General features: G+C 35.8%; 1 long non-coding RNA gene across 1 annotated transcript in view; it reads left to right on the forward strand.

Moving 5' to 3' along the window:
- LOC133082503 (uncharacterized) overlaps positions 1–12,671 on the forward strand; it is a 136,340-nt gene that overhangs the window by 70,550 nt on the left and 53,119 nt on the right. Inside the window, exon 2 of the long non-coding RNA XR_009698955.1 lies at positions 12,002–12,180. This is a non-coding gene — a long non-coding RNA (uncharacterized LOC133082503). The remainder of the gene's footprint in view (positions 1–12,001; positions 12,181–12,671) is intronic.

A 12,671-nucleotide genomic window follows, 5' to 3' on the forward strand; every position in this document is an offset into this window, starting at 1 on the left:
AAAGACTGGGTCACTTGGCTTGAGTTGAGAGTAGTACAAGCAAGCAGGAGGGTTTGGTCCTGTTACTCAAGATAGGGTCGAGTGGAATAGGGGAAGAATAATTACAATGTCTTTTAGTAAATCCTTGCTATCAAATATCAAAAGGCTAAACCAGAATGTAGGTTCCTTGAACACTGGCAGGTAAAAGTTTTATTTCGTTATGTTACACATGGGATCACGAGGCCTGATGTGGTGAAGTGATTCACCCAAGATCACCCAGATGCTTCAGGGCAGAGCATGCCCTTTGGCTTTTCAGTTCAGTGTTCTGTCTTCTGTAACATTAACAAAGAACAAGTAACTTCATGTGTGATCTGAAGATGACATTTTAAATGTTAACAGTTTCCCATGTGTAAATGATATACACACAAAGATAACCAAAGATTTAGAAAAGAAAGAGAGTAAATCAGGAGAAAAATATTAATATGACTTATGCCAGAAATGCATAGACAGACTAATTTGTCTGAATTTTACCAAAGTTGGTTCCATTCACCATGTTAATGATGTGTAGAAATACCCAAATGCATCAAAATTTAAGCCTGGCAAATGAGAGAGGCCAGCTTGATTTAATGGCAAATCTGATTTCTAAAATATAATTAAAATTAATGGAGCTTTATTACTTTCAGAAAAACATAGTAACTAGTCATCATATGAAGTGTTTTTATCTTTTGTTGTGCCAAATTACTCACATCAGAGTAGTTACTAATTAGTATTTTATTCCATATGGGGACTACAAACATTTTTAAAAATACTTTGTTCTTTTTGGTATGTTAAACACCTCTCTTGCTTTTTTAACGAATTGCTGTGAAAATTGCGTTTACTAATAATTGCAAAGGTAAACACCTCAGAACCGTATATTTTAACTTTTATGAATTATATTTTAATAAATTTTATTGAACTATAATGTGCAAAAAGAAAGTAGGTGTCCAGGGACCTCCCTGGCGGTCCAGTGGTTAAGACTCCGCGCTTCCACTGCAGGGGGGCTTGGGTTCCATCCCTGGTCGGGGAAACTAAGATCTTGTATGCCGCATGGCACAGCTGGGGTGGGGCGGCGGGAAAGAAAAGAAAGCAGGTGACCAGCTCAGTGTATTATCACAAGTTGGGCACACACATGTAAACACTACCCAAGTCAAGAAATAATAATTTACTAGCACCTCTGAAACCCACCTTTGGTCCCTTATTTACTAGTTGCTCCATACCCACCAATAATTTAGCATTGTCCTTACACCATAGATTAGTTTTGCCTATTTTTGAGCTTTATCTTATAAAGCGGATGATATGGTAGATATATATTTTTCTGTTTGGCCTTGTTTGCTCAACTTTGTGACAGTCATCCATGATGTTGCATGTGTAAGTAGTTCATTCATTTTCTTTGCTATACAGTTTTCCGATTACACCATGATTGACTGTCAGTTTTACTGTCGAAGGACATTTAGATTGTCTCCTATCTTTGGCTATTATGAATACTGCTGTTTCACATGGTCTTGAGCATGTCTTTTGGGGCACTTATGTACCTATTTCTGTTGGATATATCAATAAGAGTGTGATTGCTAGATCAAAGTGTGTGAGTATGGTCAGCTTTAGTAGATATCGAAAATTGTTGTACAATTTATACTCCCACCTGTAGCATATTAGAGTCCAGTTAGCACATACATGTGTCTTAGAGTTGTCAAATTTTGTAATATTAGCGCTTCTAGTGGGTGTGTAATAGTATGCCACTGTAGTCTGAATTTGCACTTCAGTGATTACGAATGAAGTTGAGAAACATTTTTATGTTTGTTTACTACTCTGGGATCATTTTGAAAGGGCCTCTTCATGTCTCTTTCCCATTTTAACATCAGCTTCTAGATCGTATCTTTTTTATATGTAGGAATTCTTTTTATATTATAAAGATTCCTTATATATTACATATTATGGTATGAGTTCTTTGTCAGTTATGTGTATTGCACATATTTTCCCCTAGTCTCTCTTAACTTTTTGCTTTCCTAGTGTCTTTTCATTTAGAGAATGTCTTAATATTAATCTAGTCCAATTTATTAATCTGTTACTGTATTGTTAGTGCTTTATGTATCCACTTAAGACATCTTTGCCAGATACTGAAGATGCATTCTAAAATTTATTTTATCTCTTACATTTAGATTTACAATCTGTTTAATTAATGACACAGTGTCATTTATTATTATAAGATGATCCCTTCCCCACTACTCTTCAGTTTTACCTTTTTGATTACGCAGGTGTCCATACATGTGTGTCTGTTACGTACTTTCTATTAAGTTCTATTGTTTTATAGGCTATCCTTGGGAGAATAACATACTCTCTTAATTACTGAAACTTCATAACAAGTCTTGATAGCAAGTGAAGTAATTCCTTCAACTTGTTTGACTCCTCGAGGATTTTCTTGCTTTTTCTTGACCCTTTACATTTCGATGTGAAGTATAGAATAAGTTTATTAATTTCCACAAATAAATTTCCATAGATGCTAGGTTTATAATAGAAATTCTGTTGAATACAGATCATTTTGAAGGAGAATTGATATCTTTCAACATTAGTGTTCCAGTTGATGAGCATGGTGTATTCCTTCAATTATTTAGATCTTTATCTTCTCTTAGTAATATAGTATTTTTTGTGTAGAGGTCTTATGTACATTTTGATTTATTTCTATTTTATTGTGCTATTAAAAGCAGTATTGGTTCAAAACAGTTTTTAAAACTGTTCATTCAAGTAAAACATGCATACATAAAACTGAACATATCTTATATGTACAGCTTGGGGAACTTTCACAAACTGGGCACGCCTGTGTAGCCAGCACCCATGCCAAGAAAGAGAACTTTACCACAAGACCTCACTGTTCTCCCTTTCAGCACATACAGCCCTAAGTGTATCCCCTATCCTGATTTTTACCAGCAGAAATTAGTTTTGCTGTAAAACTAGAATCATATAATATGTCCTCTTCTTGGTAGTTACTCTTTTGCTCAATATAGTATTAATAACTCATGCATATAAGTACATGTAATTGTAGATCATTTGTGCTGATAGTTGTATAGTGCTCCATTATGAAATATACTGCAATTTAATTATCCATTTTACTGTTGATGGGCATTTGGTAGTTTTCAGGTTGGGGGTTTGTGCTGGTATTATCCTTTTTATTTTAGCCAACCTAGCTGATCCGGAGTAGTATTTCATTGTAGGTTTAATTTCCATTTCTTCAGTAATGATATTCAGGATTTTCATGTGCTTATTTGCTATATACCTTTGTAAATATCTTTGTAAATTGTTTGTCTTTTCTCAATTTTTTTCATTGATTTTTAGGACAGTAGAATGCTTTGTATATTCTCCATACAAATTCTATTTGATATGTGCTTTGTGAATATTTTCTCCCAGGGTGTGCCTTCTATATTTTCTTGTGATGTTTTCTGATGAAGAGAAGTCTTTTAAAAATGATGTCAAATTTATAAATTTCTTCTATTATAGTTAATGGTTTTGTTGTCCTATCTGAGAAAGCACTGACTCCCTCAAGTTTATGAAAATATTTTTTAATAGTTTCTTCTAGAAGTTATATATTAACCTATATATCTAGGTCTGTGATCAATAGTGAATTAGTTGTTGTGTATTGTATTAGGTAGAACAAAGCTTCATGATATTTTTTCAGTATATATATTCAGTTATTCTAGGGTTGTTCGTCAAAATGATATCTTTTTCCTATTGAACCGTTTTGATGCCTTTTTCAAAATCATTACACTATATAGAACATCGTCAAAATCTACAAAATAGCCAACAGCTAGTAAATCAGCAGTGTTTTAGAATAATAAGTCAATATGTAAAGATAATTTTATTTCTCTAGACTGAACAGTTGAAAAATGCAATTTATAGAAATATATGAAATAGCACCAAGAAATATAAAATACTTAGGATCACTTTTAACCCAAGATGTGAAATGCTTCTATATAAATATTAATATTAATACCTCTATAAAATAGGATATTTTTGTATAGTGATAATAATACATTACTTTAAAAATTAGAGAATAATGAAATTAATGTAAATATGTCCTATGTTCATGGATTAGAAAACTCACTGCTAACATATAAAATGTCTTCAAATTTATCTACAGATTCAATACAATCCCAATCAAAATCCCAAGAAATTGAGGAAATGCAAACAGTATTGGCTTTTAAATTGACAAGGTTTACAGAAATTGACAAGATTACTCTAAATCTTATGTGGAAATACAAACAATATTGGCTTTAAAATTTTATTTTATACTTATTTGTGGTGGTTTATAGAAATTCAAATGACTTTTGAATATTAATCTTATATTTGGGACCTTACTAAATTATAGTTATACTAGTGTATACTTGATACTGATTTTATATATATATATATATATATATATATATATATATATATATATATACACACATACACACACATATATGCATATATACATATATATGTGTATATATATATATATATATATATACACATATATACGTATATATATATACACACACACTCTTTTGGAGTTTCTAAATAATCATTATTTTGAATAGCAAGTATTTTATTCATTTCTTTCCAATTCTTGGAATTTTTTTTCTTTTTCTTTCCTTTTTAGCACTGACTAAAATCTCCAGTATAATATGGACTAGATGAGGTGCTAACAGGCATTCTTATTTTATCCCTGTATCAGAGGAAGATCTTCCATCATTTTATCACTAAATATAATGACTGTTCCCAAAATAACTTTTATCTAATTAGCTATGTGTCCCTCTATTTCTGGGTCATAAGTTTTTTTTTCTTCCCTGCATGTGTTGAGAAACTGTGTAATTATTCTTTTAATATAGTAGCTTATATTGATTGACTTTCAAAGTTAAACGAACTTGGCATTCTTTTAATAAATTCATTGTGTTCTTAATAGCTTATCCTTTTGCTGGATTTGATTGATTGATTGATTGATTTTTTATAAATTTATTTATTTATTTATTTTTGGCTGCGTTGGGTCTTCGTTGCTGCGTGCGGGCTTTCTCTAGTTGGGGCAAGTGGGGGCTAGTCTTCGTTGTGCGCGGACTTCTGATTGCAGTGGCTTCTCTTGTTACAGAGCATGGGCTCTAGGCGTGTGGGCTCAGTAGTTGTGGCGTGTGGGCTCAGTAGTTGTGGCTCGCGGGCTCTAGAGCACAGGCTCAGTAGTTGTGGTACACAGGCTTAGTGGCTCTGTGGCATGTGGGATCTTCCCGGACCAGGGCTCGAACCCATGTCCCCAGCATTGGCAGGCAGATTCTTAACCACTGCACCACCAGGAAAGTCCCTGGATTTGATTTATTAGTGCATTGTTTAGAATTTTTATGTCTGTATTTATGAGAAGAATCGGCCTTTAATTTTCCTTTCTTGTAAAACCTCTGTTATGTTTAGGTATCTGGATTATGATGGTCATAAAATTAGTTAAAGAATTTCCCCTTTTCCCCCTGTTCTTTGAAATACTTTGAAATGCATGTTATTTATCCTTAAATGTATGCTACAATTACTGGTTGAAGTTATCTGAGCCAGAAATTTTCCTAATGGTGGGAAATATTCAGATTTTCTATTTTTTGTGGCAGTTTTGGTAAGTTTTGTTTTACGAGGAAATTGTGTCCATGCCATATAGTTTTAAAAAGTACTGACATAGAGTCAGCTCTACCCACCACCAGAGCCTCCCATCAAGCCTCTTAGATAGCCTCAACCACCAGAGGGCAGACAGCAGAAGCAAGAAAAACTACAATCCTGCAGCCTGTGGAACAAAAACCACATTCACAGAAAGATAGACAAGATGAAAAGGCAGAGGGCTATATACCAGATGAAGGAACAAGAAAAAACCCCAGAAAAACAACTAAATGAAGTGGAGATAGGCAACCTTCCAGAAAAAGAATTCAGAATAATGATAGTGAAGATGATCCAGGACCTCGGAATAAGAATGGAGGCAAAGATCGAGAAGATGCAAGAAATGATTAACAAAGACCTAGAAGAATTAAAGAACAAACAAACAGAGATGACCAATACAATAACTGAAATGAAAACTGCACTAGAAGGAATCAATAGCAGAATAACTGAGGCAGAAGAACGGATAAGTGACCTGGAAGACAGAATGGTGGAATTCACTGCTGCGGAACAGACTAAAGAAAAAACAATGAAAAGAAATGAAGACAGCCTAAGAGACCTCTGGGACAACATTACGCGCAACAACATTCGCATTATAGGGGTCCCAGAAGGAGAAGAGAGAGAGAAAGGACCCGAGAAAATATTTGAAGAGATTATAGTCGAAAGCTTCCCTAACATGGGAAAGGAAATAGCCACCCAAGTCCAGGAAGCGCAGAGAGTCCCATACAGGATAAACCCAAGGAGAAACACGCCGAGACACATAGTAATCAAATTGGCAAAAATTAAAGACAAAGAAAAATTATTGAAAGCAGCAAGGGAAAAACGACAAATAACATACAAGGGAACTCCCATAAGGTTAACAGCTGATTTCTCAGCAGAAACTCTACAAGCCAGAAGCGAGTGGCATGATATACTTAAAGTGATGAAAGGGAAGAACCTACAACCAAGATTACTCTACCCGGCAAGGATCTCATTCAGATTTGATGGAGAAATCAAAAGCTTTACAGACAAGCAAAAGCTAAGAGAATTCAGCACCACCAAACCAGCTTTACAACAAATGCTAAAGGAACTTCTCTAAGTGGGAAACACGAGAGAAGAAAAGGACCTACAAAAACAAACCCAAAACAATTAAGAAAATGGTCATTGGAACATACATATCGATAATTACCTTAAACGTGAATGGATTAAATGCTCCAACCAAAAGACATAGGCTTGCTGAATGGATACAAAAACAAGACCCATATATATGCTGTCTACAAGAGACCCACTTTAGACCTAGGGACACATTCAGACTGAAAGTGAGGGGATGGAAAAAGATATTCCATGCAAATGGAAATCAAAAGAAAGCTGGAGTAGCTATACTCATATCAGATAAAATAGACTTTAAAATAAAGAATGTTACAAGAGACAGGGAAGGACACTACATAATGATCAAGGGATCAATCCAAGAAGAAGATATAACAATTATAAATATGTATGCACCCAACATAGGAGCACCTCAATACATAAGGCAACTGCTAACAGCTATAAAAGAGGAAATTGACAGTAACACAATAATAGTGGGGGACTTTAACACCTCCCTTACACCAATGGACAGATCATCCAAAATGAAAATAAATAAGGAAACAGAAGCTTTAAATGACACAATAGACCAGATAGATTTAATTGATATTTATAGGACATTCCATCCCAAAACAGCAAATTACTACACTTTCTTCTCAAGTGCGCACGGGACATTCCCCAGGACAGATCACATCTTGGGTCACAAATCAAGCCTCAGTAAATTTAAGAAAATTGAAATCATATCAAGCATCTTTTCTGACCACAATGCTATGAGATTAGAAATGAATTACAGGGAAAAAAACGTGAAAAGCACAAACACATGGAGGCTAAACACTACGTTACTAAATAACCAAGAGATCACTGAAGAAATCAAAGAGGAAATCAAAAAATACCTAGAGACAAAGGACAATGAAAACACGATGATCCAAAACCTATGGGATGTAGCAAAAGCAGTTCTAAGAGGGAAGTTTATAGCTATACAAGCCTACCTAAAGAAACAAGAAAAATCTCAAGTAAACAATCTAACCTTACACCTAAAGCAACTAGAGAAAGAAGAACAAACAAAACCCAAAGTTAGCAGAAGGAAAGAAATCATAAAGATCAGAGCAGAAATAAATGAAATAGAAACAAAGAAAACAATAGCAAAGATCAATAAAACTAAAAGCTGGTTCTCTGAGAAGATAAACAAAATTGATAAGCCATTAGCCAGACTCATCAAGAAAAAGAGGGAGAGGACTCAAATCAATAAAATCAGAAATGAAAAAGGAGAAGTTACAACAGACACCGCAGAAATACAAAGCATCCTAAGACACTACTACAAGCAACTCTATGCCAATAAAACGAGAAATCTGAAAGAGAAATTATGGAAACACTCCCATTTACCATTGCAACAAAAAGAATAAAATACCTAGGAGTAAACCTACCTAGGGAGACAAAAGACCTGTATGCAGAAAACTATAAGACACTGATGAAAGAAATTAAAGATGATACCAACAGATGGAGAAATATACCATGTTCTTGGATTGGAAGAATCAATATTGTGAAAATGACTATACTACCCAAAGCAATCTACAGATTCAATGCAACCCCTATCAAATTACCAGTGGCATTTTTTACAGAACTAGAACAAATCATCTTAAAATTTGTATGGAGACACAAAAGACCCCGAATAGCCAAAGCAGTCTTGAGGGGAAAAAACGGAGCTGGAGGAATCAGACTCCCTGACTTCAGACTATACTACAAAGCTACAGTAATCAAGACAATATGGTACTGGCACAAAAACAGAAACATAGATCAATGGAACAAGATAGAAAGCCCAGAGATAAACCCACGCACCTATGGTCAACTAATCTATGACAAAGGAGGCAAAGATACACAATGGAGAAAAGATAGTCTCTTCAATAAGTGGTGCTGGGAAAACTGGACAGCTGCATGTAAAAGAATGAAATTAGAATACTCCCTAACACCATACACAAAAATAAACTGAAAATGGATTAGAGACCTAAATGTAAGACTGGACACTATAAAACTCTTAGAGGAAAACATAGGAAGAACACTCTTTGACATAAATCACAGCAAGATCTTTTTTGATCCACCTCCTACAGTAATGGAAATAAAAATAAACAAATGGGACCTAATGAAACTTCAAAGCTTTTGCACAGCAAAGGAAACCATAAACAAGCCAAAAAGACAACCCTCAGAATGGGAGAAAATATTTGCAAACGAATCAACGGACAAAGGATTAATCTCCAAAATATATAAACAGCTCATTCAGCTCAATATTAAAGAAACAAACAACCCAATCCAAAAATGGGCAGAAGACCTAAATAGACATTTCTCCAAAGAAGACATACAGACGGCCACGAGCACATGAAAAGATGTTCAACATCACTAATTATTAGAGAAATGCAAATCAAAACTACAATGAGGTATCACCTCACACCAGTTAGAATGGGCATCATCAGAAAATCTACAGACAACAAATGCTGGAGAGGGTGTGGAGAAAAGGGAACCCTCTTGCACTGTTGGTGGGAATGTAAATTGATACAGCCACTATGGAGAACAATATGGAGGTTCCTTAAAAAACTAAAAATAGAATTACCATATGACCCAGCAATCCCACTACTGGGCATATACCCAGAGAAAACCGTAATTCAAAAAGACACATGCACCCCAATGTTCATTGCAGCACTATTTACAATAGCCAGGTCATGGAAGCAACCTAAATGCCCATCGACAGACGAATGGATAAAGAAGTTGTGGTACATATATACAATGGAATATTACTCAGCCATAAAAAGGAACGAAATTGAGTCATTTGTTGAGACGTGGATGGATCTAGAGACTGTCATACAGAGTGAAGTAAGTCAGAAAGAGAAAAACAAATATCGTATATTAACGCATGTATGTGGAACCTAGAAAAATGGTACAGATGAACCGGGTTGCAGGGCAGAAGTTGAGACACAGATGTAGAGAACAAACGTATGGACACCAAGGGGGGAAAACTGCGGTGGGGTGGGGATGGTTGTGTGCTGAATTGGGCGATTGGGATTGACATGTATACAGTGATGTGTATAAAATTGATGACTGATTAAAAAAAAATGTACTGACATAAAATTTTTGATAATAACCTCTTATTTTTTGAATGTCTTCTTTCCTTCTTGCATCTTTGAGCCTTCCATTGGCATCATTTTTATTGTGCTGATAAACACACCCTTGGTACTTCTTTCTTTAGGAGAGAGGACCTTGTTATGATGAACTGTGTTTTCTTTGTCTGAAAATGTTTTTATCTTTTATTTTTGAGGAATATTTTACTGGAAATAGAAATACAAATTGGCAGTCATTTCTTTCAGTCCTTTGATCACATTATCCCATTGTTGTCTGGTTTCCCTCATTTTGTTGGGAAGTCAGCTTTCAGTTTTATTTTTACTCCTTTGAAAATAATATATTCCCTCTGGACACTTTTTAGATTTTCTTTTTTGTCTTGGTTTCCATCAGTTTTATTATAATATTTCTAGATATGGTTTTACTTGAATTTGTCTTGCTAGAAATTCATATTACTTCTTTAATCTGTGGCTTGATGACTTTCATCAAATTAGGAAAATTATCAGGAATTATCTCTTCAAATATTGCTTCAATCCCCTTTACCTCTCTGTGAGGCCCCAAATTCTAGGCTGACCTCCTTTCTGGATCTTAGTTCTATAAATGCTCACTGCCTTGGTAGCTTTCTAATGCCTTTAAATAGATATGGATTTTTTGTTAAGTATTTTATTCATATTTTCTGGTTGTCCTTAATGGAAGAGTTGGTCTGAATCAACCTATTCTGTCATTGTTAGAACTCAAGATCTATGGAATACAACTTAAATAGAATCCAAATTAATGGGGTTAGTCAAGTAAAATCCTAAAAAGAACACAATAATTTGTTAGTTTTTTCATCTGTTAAAAATTCTAAATAAAACTTTTGTTCTTGTAATGTTTTTATATGATATACTAATTTCTGTATATTATACTATATATCACGTATTTTACTAAAAATGTGTTGTTTTATAGAAAATTTTTTTTAAATGTGTTTATTTATTTATGGCTGTGTTGGGTCTTTGTTGCTGCTCATGGGCTTTCTCTAGTTGCAGAGAGCGGGGGCTACTCTTCATTGCAGTGTGCGGGCTTCTCACTGCAGTGGCTTCTCTTGTTGCGGAGCATGGGCTCTAGGCAGGCTTTAGTAGTTGTGGCATGCGGGATCAGTAGTTGTGGCTCGCGGGCTTAGTTGCTCCGCGGCATGTGGGATCTTCCCAGACCAGGGATTGAACCCGTGTCCCCTGCATTGGCAGGCGGACTCCTAACCACTGCACCACCAGGGAAGTCCCAGATGTGTTGTTTCAATATAACCTTTATTGTTTCTGTTACAGGAGTATACTTGTGCTCCTCTAATTTCTCCCTAGGGTTTTCTCAGATAAATGTTGCAGTCCAACCATGGGAACTTACAGGGAAAAATCCTTCCTTATTTCTCTCCCTAATAAAGTTATTTGGCTTTGTTTCTAAGCTAACCAAAGAGTATCATCAAAGTACGTAGACTATGAAACCACAGTTTATCACTGTGTGTCAAAATGTGATATCATATGGAAGTGATTTTTTTCCAAAAATCTCTTGAGTACTATTGAAGTGATAACTAATATTGACATGAATTCTTATCATGTTTTTATTTCAAATGTGTTTTGCAGGGACTTCCCTGGTGGCACAGTGGTTAAGAATCCGCCTGCCAATGCAGGGGACACGGGTTCGAGCCCTGGTCTGGGAAGATCCCACATGCCACGGAGCAACTAAGCCCGTGCGCCACAACTACTGAGCCTGTGCTCTAGAGCCCGCGAGCCACAACTACTGAAGCCCATGTGCCACAACTACTGAAGCCCACGCGCCTAGAGCTCGTGCTCCACAACAAGAGAAGCCACAGCAGTGAGAAGCCCACGTACCGCAATGAAGAGTAGCCCCCGCTCGCCGCAACTAGAGAAAGCCTGTGCGCAGCAACGAAGACCCAACGCAGCCAAACATAAATAAATAAATAAATTTATTTTAAAAAAACATGTTTTTTGCAGTCCTCCTCCTTAGACTCACATGCACCTGCCACTTATATGCTCAAGCATATATGGACTTGTATAACAATTAAATTAAACCATTAAGGATTGGTTTGCTTAAAGGTTAGACAGATGGAGTCAGAATTTGTACAGGGAGGGTAGGGAATTGAGAGCCAAAATTTAATAGCTGCTCATTTCTTTCTCAGGTCCAGACTCTGAACTTATGACTGAGTCACAGGAAGAGAGTGCTGAACTCAGAAGTGGTGGGCATCAGAGGCTATGGTCTTCCCTGCAGTGTTGAAGAAAACAAAGGGCATTTCAACATATCTCATTAATAAGGGATTGGAACAGGAGAGGAAGATCATGGCAGGTTCCACTCTAATAGGTAAGTTTATTCTACGTGCACATATGGGTGATTCCTTAGTGAATTGTGTCTTCAAAATGTAATATATTTGCTTCTTTATTTAAAACATACTGATGGTAGACAGTAATCAGAATATCAGATGAGAAATCAGGACTCAAACTGTCATTCTCTCTTTATTGTTGACACTCTTCAGTTAAGCTTTCTGTGGAACTTCGCCCCCTCCCCCCCTCCCCGCCCCGAATTGATGATGCTGTCAGTAGGTTAATTTACCAGCTGCTTCTATTCCTGGTAAGTTGAGAACCCCTGTGGAGATTTCCATATCACACAAAGAATAATTGTTAACACTACTCTCCTAACCTGGGTAATAATAATAGTTAGAAGCTGAGTTCCTTCCTTCATTTATTATTCATTCACCAATTCATTTGATACTCAATTCCTGAGCACTTTTGGTGGTCCAGAGACTCTGTAGCTACCTAGAATTTCCTCTTACCTAGATCTTTACTCTTTTGTCA

Source organism: Eubalaena glacialis, chromosome X, assembly GCF_028564815.1.
Source record: "Eubalaena glacialis isolate mEubGla1 chromosome X, mEubGla1.1.hap2.+ XY, whole genome shotgun sequence".
In the NCBI taxonomy this organism is placed as follows: domain Eukaryota; kingdom Metazoa; phylum Chordata; class Mammalia; order Artiodactyla; family Balaenidae; genus Eubalaena; species Eubalaena glacialis.